This window comes from Chionomys nivalis, chromosome 1 (assembly GCF_950005125.1).
Source record: "Chionomys nivalis chromosome 1, mChiNiv1.1, whole genome shotgun sequence".
Classification (NCBI taxonomy): Eukaryota; Metazoa; Chordata; class Mammalia; order Rodentia; family Cricetidae; genus Chionomys; species Chionomys nivalis.
In genome coordinates, this window is record NC_080086.1 from 118,932,799 (window position 1) to 118,945,079 (window position 12,281).

General features: G+C 45.8%; 1 non-coding gene across 1 annotated transcript; it reads left to right on the plus strand.

Moving 5' to 3' along the window:
- The first annotated feature begins 9,863 nt into the window (after positions 1-9,863).
- On the plus strand, positions 9,864-9,995 carry LOC130889824 (small nucleolar RNA SNORA40). Its single transcript, XR_009058648.1, has one exon. It is a non-coding gene; the product is annotated as a small nucleolar RNA SNORA40 (small nucleolar RNA).
- Positions 9,996-12,281: the final 2,286 nt, after the last annotated feature.

A 12,281-nucleotide genomic window follows, 5' to 3' on the forward strand; every position in this document is an offset into this window, starting at 1 on the left:
CCAGTGAGGATTCTACCAACAACAAGTCCTGTGTTTCCCAAACAAGAGTTGGTTTAACAATTCCTCCCTTGCCTTCTTGGGTCAGGCTGGATGCCCGTTGAAACATCTCAAGTCCGGTTCCAGAGGCTGTGGCTTCTTTTAGCATCTGGGCTACGTGGGTTGGATTAGGCTATCAGGTGGGCAGATCTATCAATGTGGCACTGTTCATAAAATCACAAGGATGAGTATCAACCTTCTGGGGAGTTTTTCTTGACACTCCTCATCAAAATCACAACATCTGTCAGCTCAGTGATGAAATGAGCCTGTCACCTCTAGTGTGGGCCAAACCCCTGTGACACAGAGCCTTCAGGATCCCACTTTCTGTCCTGAGTATGTGCCCAGGTGTTGGGGGCTGCAGACCCTTGACCCCTTGACTTTCTTTGCCTGCTTAGACCCTTTGCCTGCTGGAGTGAACTGAACAAAACAACTTGTTTTCCTGTGCCTGCAGCTGCTCTGAGCACCAGACCCTGATGGCAGGGGAGTGGGTTCTGGTGAGGCCTGCAGCTGAAAGATCCTGAGAGCTGGGGTGTGGCTAAGGCCCTATATAAATTGCCCCTGAACACAATAGAATTGACATTCTTGTATCAAGGATGACCCGTGTCGCTGTCTGTCTCTGTGTGTGTGTTTATAAGGCCCCGGCCTAGTTCTTGGTTCACATACCGTCCCATAGTGCAGGCAATACACCCAGGCATCTTCTTTCTAAGCAAACACTTGACTTTCCATCTAAGGTAGAGCTCGTGGTAAGATGCGGGGAAACGAAGATCATGGCCATGGGATCTGGTTCTGGGCAGAGATGTACTTTCAAGACTGCAGATACCCACAGCCACCGCTCACTAGGCAAGGTGATTTGGGGATGATCTCAGGGGTCTGGGGATCTTGAGCTCCTTCATTCAGCCCTGACCAGTTGCAGAAGAGAAAGGGAAGGTGGGGAGTGGTAGAAAGGAAGAATTAAAGCAAGAGAGCATTTGTCTGAGTCCCTTGGGAAAAAAAATCAGGTGACAAAAGGGACATCAGTCCAGGACAATTGTTCTCTGTATCAGTGTCCTGCTCTGTAAAGGGACATCAGTCCAGGACAATTATTCTCTGTATCAGTCTCCTGCTCTGTAAAGGGACATCAGTCCAGGACAATTATTTTCTGTATCAGTCTCCTGCTCTGCAAAACATTACCAAGATATTCTCCTTTAAACCTAGAGGGGAAAATACCTGTCATGTCTTTGTGTGCTTGCCACAACATTATTTCAGTGGGAATGGTGGGTGCTGGTGATGTGTTCCTGCTACCACAAGTGGATACGTTTCAGAAAAGTGCTATCTGTGGTGTGTGAGGGTCTGCCATGCTGTCACAGTAAAGGAAGACAGCGGTTAGACCTTGTTTCTGGCTGCAAGTGGACAGGAGCAGAGTTCAGTGCTGAACTTGACTTTTCACGTCACAGCTGCTGTGATGTGATCAGGGTTGTTTGGAAGCCTAGGAAAGCCTTTACCAAGACAGAGAGGTCCTGAGCCTCGAGGTGATATGTTTGCATGCTGAAGCGTCCAGGAAGACCAGGATAATAATAGATCTCTTGGGTAATAAGAGTACCCATGCTTTCTTGTGACTTCTGCACAAGATTAAGGAATTAGGAATGTGTAACTATGCTGCCTAGAGATAGGTCACTATATGCTTGCATGTGTTTGTTTATGAGCTATTTTATATAGTGATATGTGTATAGTACACATCTATGCACTAAATATTATTTGTTCTCCACATTGACTCAGAAAAGATTTTAGGAAGCCTGTTTTTGAGACAGTATTTCACCATGCAGCCTAGGCCAGCCTCAAACTCATGGTTCTCCTCCTTCAGCTTCCTGTTCCTTGAGAGTGCTCATGTATACCACCAAGCTCAGCTAGGAAGCATACTTTATTCTATGATTTGTAGTTCATAAGGCTTTGAGATACATGGTTGTCTGCCTTTATCTTTGGGGTATATGTTCCAAGGTCCCTAATGGATAGATACTTAAAACTGGGGAAGTACCGAACCATATATATATATATATACACACACACACACACACACACACACACACGGTAATAGGGTAGTGGCTAGTCACATGACTAAGACAGCTAGCTGCTAAGTGACTAGTGGCCAGGGAACATATGCAACATGGGTATGTTGGATACAGATTTGATTCACATTCTGGAATGGGTAGAGTTGGCAATATATTTTATCACACTACTCAGAACAATCCAGAATGTAAAACAGTATTTCTGGAAATTTCCACTTAATGTTTTCAGGCCTTGACTGCTGGAAGGGGGAGACACTGTGGTGTATAAGCCAACTCCACTCTTCAGCACGTCAACCTGGGGGAGTAATTAGATGTGTCCAATATCATTTCACAAAATCGGAGTTCAAAGGGGGAAGAATGGAAAGAAGCATGCTTGGGCACATCTGCCCCTGGATTTACCTTGTATTTGGCTATTAGATCAAATGGGATAATCTCTTTTAACAACTTTTTTTTTTCTCTCCAGATGACCTCAACCTGGTCTGTTCACGGGTCCAGCCTGTCTCCAGTAGGTATGGACTTCTTTCTTTGAATGCTGGTGCTCGGTGATGGTCTGTCTTCTGGTAAGACAGGTGCTCTAGCATCAGGGCCTGCTGCTTCATAAGCCAGGACGTGGTTCCTAAGGAGAGTTCTGTGCTATCCCACCATGATCACACATAGGGCAGATCTCCATGCTTCCCCAGACCAGGTCGCTCAGAGAAGCTGCTGTTCGCTTACTGAATTCAGTCCTAGTCAGCCAAGTGGTGGTAACAGGACTTCAGGCAAAACGGGTTTGTGCTGCATAGTAGAGAATTCTACCACAGCCAGGGGTTGCCCAGTGCAGAAGACACCCTGTTTCCGAGTGGCTTGTTCGTCTTCTCCTTCTCTTTGTTCTGTCGCATACTCTTCCAGTGCCCTCTTTCTGTCTCGATTGTCTTCTATAACCTAGGCAGCAAACCCTCGACAGGGGAGGAGACCTTCCACATCTGCCTTATATGTTTTACACAGGATAAAACAAAACTAAACAGTAACACATATCACAAAGTCCTGGCATTGCCCCGAAGTCTCTGTAGTTGACAGTGTCAACTAAAGGATGAAGTTGGGAGGGTTTTTTTTTGGGGGGGGGGGACAGTAATTAGCTGTCTGTTGGACAGTTTTAGAGCCCTTTCTCTGGGCTTCACCATATCATACAGTCCCAAATTATTTGGGTGAATCTATTTGGGTGCAACTGTTTGGCCTGAAGTTGTCCCCCAAGGGCTTCAACACTCTCATGTACACATACACACACACACACACACACACACACACACACACCAGCAACAACCCCCCTCCAAATCCCAAATTGGCTCCATGTAGCAGAGAAGAGTTAGTGTTTTTAATAGATTGAAAATGATACCCAGATGCTCAACACAAAAGAGGAGGCCCTGCCCTCCAGTTCTGAGCTGGCCACAGTGCTCCTTAGCCTGGTCCCTCCCATCTGGACAGCTGCCCTGAGCCCTCTGGGAGGCTTCCTTGGGAGACCGCCCGGGAGCTCCAACTGGCCCCAAATCCAAAGAAGGCAGGCAACCCATCTGGAATGCATTGTCCAGATGAGCTCTGCACTGCCAGGCACCCTGACAGCTTCTTGGGTCCATGTGACGCTTGGATTGAATCCACCCAGCTCCCCAGACAGAGGCTTCCAGACATCTCTTTGACTCCTTTCAGAATCTGGATTCCAACAGAGGTACAATTAGACCTGCTAGTCACTTCCAAGTCTGGCTTTCTCAGGGAAAGGACCAAGGTGTGCTCTGAGAAACACTTTCCAGCAGCTGTTGGCCTAATAACAAATAGAGGAAGGGAATGGTTTTGGCAGGAGGCCTCTCTCCGTTTCCCTTGTATTCCCACTGTAATATGCCAACCATCCATCCAGCCCTGACAACTGACACTTATTTGGAAAGAAAAAAAGAAAATAATCCCATTCCACGACACTTGGTGGGGGGGGAGCTTTGTAAGTGGCAGTCTGTCTTTCCACACCCTCTCGACACCATGCAAGGTCTGCTTGGGAGAACCGATGGAATAAAATCTGGGGGAGGGGAAAGGATTGGGAAGGCATTTGCAATTGTCCTTAAATCAAACTGTCAAAAAGACTGAGGGCTTATTTTTTTGTCTTTAAAATCATAAATCCCCCAAAACAATAGGTTGATTACAGTTTTTCTGCTAGGACAATAAATGCTTTGTTGGTGTGTGAACAATATTAAATTACTCCTTTCCAAAGCCTCTGCCATCTCCCTTTTCCCTTGTTTCCACTCCTTATTCATCTCTTCATTGATAAGAAAAATGCATAGTTTCTCCTAAATCTCTCGTCAGAGAGCAGATTCCTAGGTAATTGGCCTATGTTGAAGAGAATCTTCTGTGTCTCAGACCAATGCCCTCACATGATCAGAGTGACGGTGAATCTCAGAATTATCAGCTTCATTTCAAAGCTTCTTTTGAAGCTTCCAGTATGTTTTGCTAACAGGGATATGTTTCATGTCCTGACCTGCGTCACATCCCTGGCACTGCCCCTTCCTGTGTCTCCCAGCACTGCCCACTCTCCTGATGCCCACCACCTAGCAGCAGGTGCCAGCGTAGAGCTGAGGTGGAATGTTGTGAGCTACACACAGGTCTCAGCAGGTGTGAGTTGGAGCAGGTCACACTATTCTCTCCACCTCCATGTCACCACCACAACAGCTGCACGGGAATATCAATATTTGGAGCAAGGGGAAGTCAAGTTGTCCCATAGCAGACACACTGAGCAGGCAAAGTCCTCTGGCTGCTCTGTGGAAGCAATCTTTTTGTGGCGACTTTCCCAGCTCTGTGCCACTCACACTACTCTAGACTTCCCCAGGACCCTCACTTGTATTTTCTCCATCACCTCCAGCATCAACCAATCCTTTCCTTAAATTTTCATGTGTGTGTGTGTGCGTGTGATGTGTGTAAATGAGTGCAGGTGTACGTGAGCCAGTGTGTGTGTGCATGTGATGTGTGTAAATGAGTGTAGGTATACATGAGCCAGTGTGTCTGTGTAAGTCAGCTGTGTGTGTGTGCATGTGATGTGTGTAAATGAGTGTAGGTATACATGAGCCAGTGTGTGTGTGTGTAAGTCAGCTGTGTGTGTGCATGTGATGTGTGTAAATGAGTGTAGGTGTACATGAGCCAGTGTGTGTGTGTGTGTGCATGTGATGTGTGTAAATGAGTGTAGGTGTACATGAACCAGTGTGTGTGTGTGTAAGTCAGCTGTGTGTGTGCATGTGATGTGTGTAAATGAGTGCAGGTGTACATGAGCCAGTGTGTGTGTGTGTGTGATGTGTGTAAATGAGTGCAGGTATACATGAGCCAGTGTGTATGTGTGTGTGTGTGCATGTGATGTGTGTAAATGAGTGCAGGTGTACATGAGCCAGTGTGTGTGTGTGTGATGTGTGTAAATGAGTGCAGGTATACATGAGCCAGTGTATATGTGTGTGTGTGTGCATGTGATGTGTGTAAATGAGTGTAGGTATACATGAGCCAGTGTGTGTGTGTGTAAGTCAGCTGTGTGTGTGCATGTGATGTGTGTAAATGAGTGTAGGTGTACATGAGCCAGTGTGTGTGTGTGTGCATGTGATGTGTGTAAATGAGTGCAGGTGTACATGAGCCAGTGTGTGTGCGTGCATGTGATGTGTGTAAATGAGTGTAGGTGTACATGAACCAGTGTGTGTGTGTGTAAGTCAGCTGTGTGTGTGCATGTGATGTGTGTAAATGAGTGCAGGTGTACATGAGCCAGTGTGTGTGTGTGTGTGATGTGTGTAAATGAGTGCAGGTATACATGAGCCAGTGTGTATGTGTGTGTGTGCATGTGATGTGTGTAAATGAGTGCAGGTGTACATGAGCCAGTGTGTGTGTGTGTGATGTGTGTAAATGAGTGCAGGTATACATGAGCCAGTGTATATGTGTGTGTGTGTGCATGTGATGTGTGTAAATGAGTGCAGGTGTACATGAGCCAGTGTGTGTGTGTGTGTGCATGTGATGTGTGTAAATGAGTGCAGGTGTACATGAGCCAGTGTGTGTGTGTGCATGTGATGTGTGTAAATGAGTGTAGGTATACATGAGCCAGTGTGTGTGTGTGTAAGTCAGCTGTGTGTGTGTGCATGTGATGTGTGTAAATGAGTGTAGGTGTACATGAGCCAGTGTGTGTGTGTGTGTGTGCATGTGATGTGTGTAAATGAGTGCAGGTGTACATGAGCCAGTGTGTGTGTGTGCATGTGATGTGTGTAAATGAGTGTAGGTGTACATGAACCAGTGTGTGTGTAAGTCAGCTGTGTGTGTGCATGTGATGTGTGTAAATGAGTGCAGGTGTACATGAGCCAGTGTGTGTGTGATGTGTGTAAATGAGTGCAGGTATACATGAGCCAGTGTGTATGTGTGTGTGTGTGCATGTGATGTGTGTAAATGAGTGCAGGTGTACATGAGCCAGTGTGTGTGTGTGCATGTGATGTGTGTAAATGAGTGTAGGTGTACATGAACCAGTGTGTGTGTGTGTAAGTCAGCTGTGTGTGTGCATATGATGTGTGTAAATGAGTGTAGGTGTTCATGAGCCAGTGTGTGTGTGTGTAAGTCAGCTGTGTGTGTGTGTAAGTCAGTTGTGTGTGTGCGCGCAACTTTCTGGAGTTGGTTCTTCCCTTCCACTATAGTATTGAACTCAGATCATCAGGCTTGAGTGGCAAGTGCTTTTGTCTGTGGAGTCATATTACCAGCCCAACCAATTCTTAATACAGAATTATTTAGCTGTGTCTGTCTTGTTCTGGACCACCATCTTCCAAGTCAAGGGAGCCATCTGAGACATGACTGTCGATAGAGCTCGTTTATTCCTTCTCCACGCTGAGGAGAACCTCTTGGATGAAGCACGTGCCCTCTGCAGGAAGCCTTTGTGCCAGATCTCCTGGGCACAAAGAAACGGAGGATGTGGTGGTGGTGGGATGGGCTGGGAACTGCTCCACTGCAGACACGAGTACTGGAAGTGACAGTGCCAGGCAGGCGGGCAGCTTAAGGCCAGGCTCACCTTGGATGTCATGCCAGCTCGAGTCTGAACTTTCCAGTTTGGTTGGCAGGGCATAGCCCAAGAGAATTAAGAGGCCATTAGTGACTCAGAAATCCTCTAGGTATACAGATACCATGGACAAGTTTGCTTGCCAGATGCAGGGCATAGCTGTCGGGGTTGAGTATAGGTGAATGTTCCAACCCAGGAATGAGACCAAGAGGAAAGTTCACCTTCACCAGCCACTGCCCACTCCCATGAATGAACATGGAACTTCAAGAAAGGCAGGGCAATAAGGAGAAATGTTAGACACCAAGGTCAAAACTTTCAGTAAACACAGGGGCTATAGAAAGAGTAATAGCTCAGGGCCAAGGGGTATTACTCAGTACTCAAGGCAGAGCCTCAGATCTCCCGTTCACTAAGTAACAAGGACAGCAGGGCAGTAAAATAGATGCACGGCCCTTCGGAGTGGACACTCAGCTATGGCAATGCTCTCTGACTCTCTGCCCTATTGGATCGTGAATAAAGGACCAGAGTGGGCTATTTATGTACCAAGGCCAGCGGAGCCAGCTATGTTGGACTAGGGAAGGCAGAGGAAGAGGAGCCAGCATGTGGGACCGGCCATCTTCAGTCATAAAGGGTAACATTTATGATTAAAATAGCACCTTGCTATTTTAATTCTGGTCTTGTGCCAGCCCGAAGTGGTAGAAGAAATACCACAACAAGAGTTTAGGGATCTCTGGGGTAGTCTGGCTGAAATCAGTCACCAGTTTGGGACCCCTACATGTCTTTTTATTAACTATAAGGGGTTCATTTTCCTCGTTTGTAAATATCAGGAAGGTAAGATAAACTAAAGGTTTTCCAAGCGTCCTCCAAAACTGGCTGTCAGCGTCACCTGGTGGCATATAGGAAATTCTTGGGCCCTACCTTAGTTCCATCAGATCAGAAACAATGAAAGTGAAGCCCAGAGACCCCTGCTTTCAGACGTCTCTGGGTGGTTCTGAGCCCAGCAAAGTCTGAGATGCGATGGCCTAAATAATTCTGAATCTGTGTGCCCAGATGCCTCTGCCTTTGCATCTGCCAGAAGAGATGAAAGGCGCCCACCCCTGCTCTCACACGCACAGACGCCCCCAGAGCAGGTCTCAGTACACAGCCTTTCTCTTTAGTCTGTTGCTAAGCCAAGGTTGTCTCTGCAAGGGATGGATTAGTGCGCCAGCCAGCCAGTTAGAGAGGATACAGCGTTCTTTTTTCCTTTACCTCCTGCCCAATTAGCCAGGGGTAAGTTAGGAAGATTTACTCTTTTCCACAAGCAAGGTCACAAGCTGAGGTTGTCATAGAAGCTGGTTTCCACCCTGGCTCTCCCGAAGCTGCAGCAGCGGATTGGCTAGTAGGCAGATGGCTCTGCCTGGTAGCAGGGATTTAATAGGCAAAGCGATGCAGGGAGGAGAACCAAAGGGGAAGAATAGCTCTGCTAAGCCTGTTGCCTTCTGCTTAAAAAAATTTATAGGTCTATTTATAACCTGTCTTGCTCCACAAAGGGTTTCAGGCGGCTGCCTGCCTTGTTGGAAAATCCTTGATGCCAATATTTGGCATCTGATATCAAGGACTTCCAGACCCAGAGCAGGGGGCCAAGTCTTTGTTCATGCGGCCTCAACAGAGCCCACAATGGGTAGCCTAGGCTTTCCTCACCTTCTTTCTTCCTGCCTATCTCCATGGAGGATACAGTCAGCATCTTGTCTGCCCCTGTCTTCAATGGGTATATAACCCGCCCCTGTCTTCAATGGGTATATAACCCGCCCCTGTCTTCAGTGGGCATATAACCCACCCCTGTCTTCAGTGAGCATATCAGTTATAATCTGATAACTCCTGGTTTTCACGTTTCCTTTTGGGTTAAATAAGTAAGAGCCAATCAGGAAAAGTCCCACAGCCCACTTTGAGACTTGATTGTCCGAGCTCTGTAAATAAAGGGAACCCTCCAACTGTTCTCAACTATCTCTTCCTCAAAGGAAAATGCCAACTACTCCATTATTGATTGGACTCATACTTGGAGTTAATTTGAATTTTGAGGGTTCCTTAAATTAGGTAAACACACAGCATGCTTTGGAGGGAGCCCAGTTCATAGTAAATGCTCAATAATTGTTACATTATATAAACAAAGTAAACCCCAGTGACATGGATGCTACTGTACCCTCTTGGGAAGTGATGGACTGGGGCTACTGATCCAACTAGGTTCATCCCCTCACAGAGATCACTGCTCCCTGAGTCTGGGCTTCAAATTCTGGACTTGTTTTACCCTTTCAATGATCTCCTTAGCCTCCAGAGAAATTTAACAATTGAGTTATTTTTTTATTTTTATTTTTTGTCTTTCAGAGTGAGTGGTTCTAGTTCCTTGACAAATCTCCCATAGGAGGCTTATGTGAGAGGCTTTTTGCCTTTGTGGTAGGCAGCATTACTAACAAGTGGAAATGGCCACATGCATCGACACTGGCTGAGGGTTGGCAAAGGGCTGCAGTATTCCGACTCCCAAGTCCTTGGGTCCTGGACTGCAGACTTGCTGGGTCTCTGACACATAATCTGCCCCCAGCATGACTTTGCTGCCATTGCTTTATCTGTAGGAGCTCGTCTCTGCCCTCGCTGCTCACACATGGTGTTCTGTTTTGGACTCTGACTAACCATGACAAAAATGGACGGGGAAGAGCCAGGAGCAAAGGATAGACAAGATGCTTCTGAAGAAGAAAAGAGGCTTAGCCTGCTCAAGGTCAAGACTCATTATTAGTAGCATTTGTGTGGTTTTTCTTGTTGTTGAATTGGTGGACAAAGGCTTAAAAGGCAGACGCTAAACAAACACTCTTTTGTAACCCAGGATTCATTGTTCTGTGTGTGTTTTGGTACGTGCAAGAAGAAATATAATGATAAAAGGAACTACATTAAGCAATAGAAGTTATAACTTTGGGCAGGGCTAGACTAACACACAATAGAGCGGAAGAGAGAATGCAGAACGGACCACGCCTGTGCACTGGACACTGGAGGTGGCTATAGGGGACGGTGGCTATTTTGAGTGGTCCTAGAAAGCTAGTTTCCTTATATATGGAAAAAAATCAATGGATCTCTACTATATACAGAGAAGAAAGAGTATGAGAAAGTATATATATATATACTATATATATATATAGCAAATTTGAAACAATTTGTAAAACCTACATTTATTTCTTTATTAATTTATTGTTGGGCACATGTAATATGGGATTCATGTAGAGGTGAGAGACAACTCGAAGGAGTTAGTAGGTCCCAGGGGTTGAATTCAGGTTGCCAGACTTGGTGACAAACGCCTTTGCCTGCTGAGCCCTCACTGCCCATGAAACACTTGTTAAGTATACCTTATAAAATATAAGTTGGGCTACAGTATCCATTTTTAATGAGTGCAGTAGTACCCACAATGCGCGCGCACACACACACAAACCAAACCAAACCAAAAAAAAATTTTAAAAAATGGCCCTGAAAGGATAAAAAACAGTATTATTCTTATATATAAAGCACAGACATATATATGATATAAAATCATTTACTCATAGGATTAAAATGTCAGTGAAACTGATTAGAAAAAAATGTCTGAAAAACTTTAAAGGTTAAAGGGTTGAGCGTGCAGCATGCTTGAGGCCATTCCTTGCCTTAGTCACTGGTCCACTGCTGAGAAGAGACACAGTTACCCCGGCAACTCTTATAAAAGAAAGCATTTAACTGGGGGCTCGCTTACAGTTTCAGAAGGTCAGTCCGTTATCATCATGGCAGGGAGCATGGGAGCACACATGGCCCTAGAACAGTAGCTAAGAGCTACATTCTGATTCACAAGCAGAGAGACTGGGCCTGGGCCTGGCATGGACCTATCTACCCCCAGTGACACACTTCCTCTAACAGTGACACACACCTCCTAATCCGTATAATCCTTTCAAACAGGTCCAATCCCTGCTTGGACTAAGCCTTCAAATATATCAGCCTATGGGAGCCATCCTTATTCAAATCACCATAAACATTATAAAGGGCAGAAGAGACATCACAGGTTTCAACACTGTAGTCACCTCTGAGGGTAGGAAGGGTGGGGACTGAGACAAGGGAGGTACCCAAGGGTCTTCAGTTAGCATTGAAACATTGTGTCCCTTCTGCTGGGTGGGATGGATTCAAAGGTGCTGATTTTCTTCTGTAACATGTATGGGAAATGTATATTCATGTGCAGACACAATCTAGTTCATAGAGTTTGGTTTGTTTGTTTTTTTAATTGGTAAGGTAGTAACTAGAAAAGTGAAGTAGAATGAAAAGAGCCCTTACTGGCCTGGAGACCACAGCGGGGGAGGAAGGGCTGGGAGCCACGCCTTCTGCCTCACCTTGGGCTGAGCGTCTACACGGGCTGCATTTTCCATACCTGCTGCTCATCTGAACATCAAGAAAATAATGTCCTGCCTTCAAAGTTGTTAAGATTAAATGGCATTATGGCGTTATATAAAGTCTGTGGAGTCACATATTCCATCAGCCAATGCCCAGCAAATATTTTCTCCTCTTCTCTATCTTGCCATTTAATTCTGTGCCTTATGGCCTATGCCTTTATGAGTTCCTGTGTTCTGACCTCTTGATGTCCCTGACTCTAACCCCAACCCACTGGGTCCTGCATAAAGACCTAGGCCTGTGTCCTCCCACATGTCAAGCTGCCTGACTCAAGCCAGGAGCCCCCAGAATGCTCAGCCCACAGTGTCTCCACAGTTCCTTACAAAGTAAATGTTAGCCGGGCGGTGGTGGCACACGCCTTTAATCCCAGCACTCGGGAGGCAGAGGCAGGTGGATCTCTGGGAGTTCGAGGCCAGCCTGGTCTACAAGAGCTAATTCCGGGACGGGCACCAAAGCTACAGAGAAACCCTGTCTCGAAAAACCAAAAAAAAAAAAAAAACCAAAAAAAAAAAAAAAACAAAGTAAATGTTAATAAAAATAGAAATTAAATTATTATCATGGGTTCTCTCTTCAACTACAATTGGGACTGCACTAGTCTCACCTTGTCCAAGATCCCTAGAGGACGCCAAAGACCAGAGTGAGTACTGCGACCTTGGAATAGGGCTTTTCCAACAGGTACATGTCTGTGATAAAGCTTAATCTATAATTAGATAAATAAACGAATGAAAATGACACAATTATATGCTATGATACAAGTT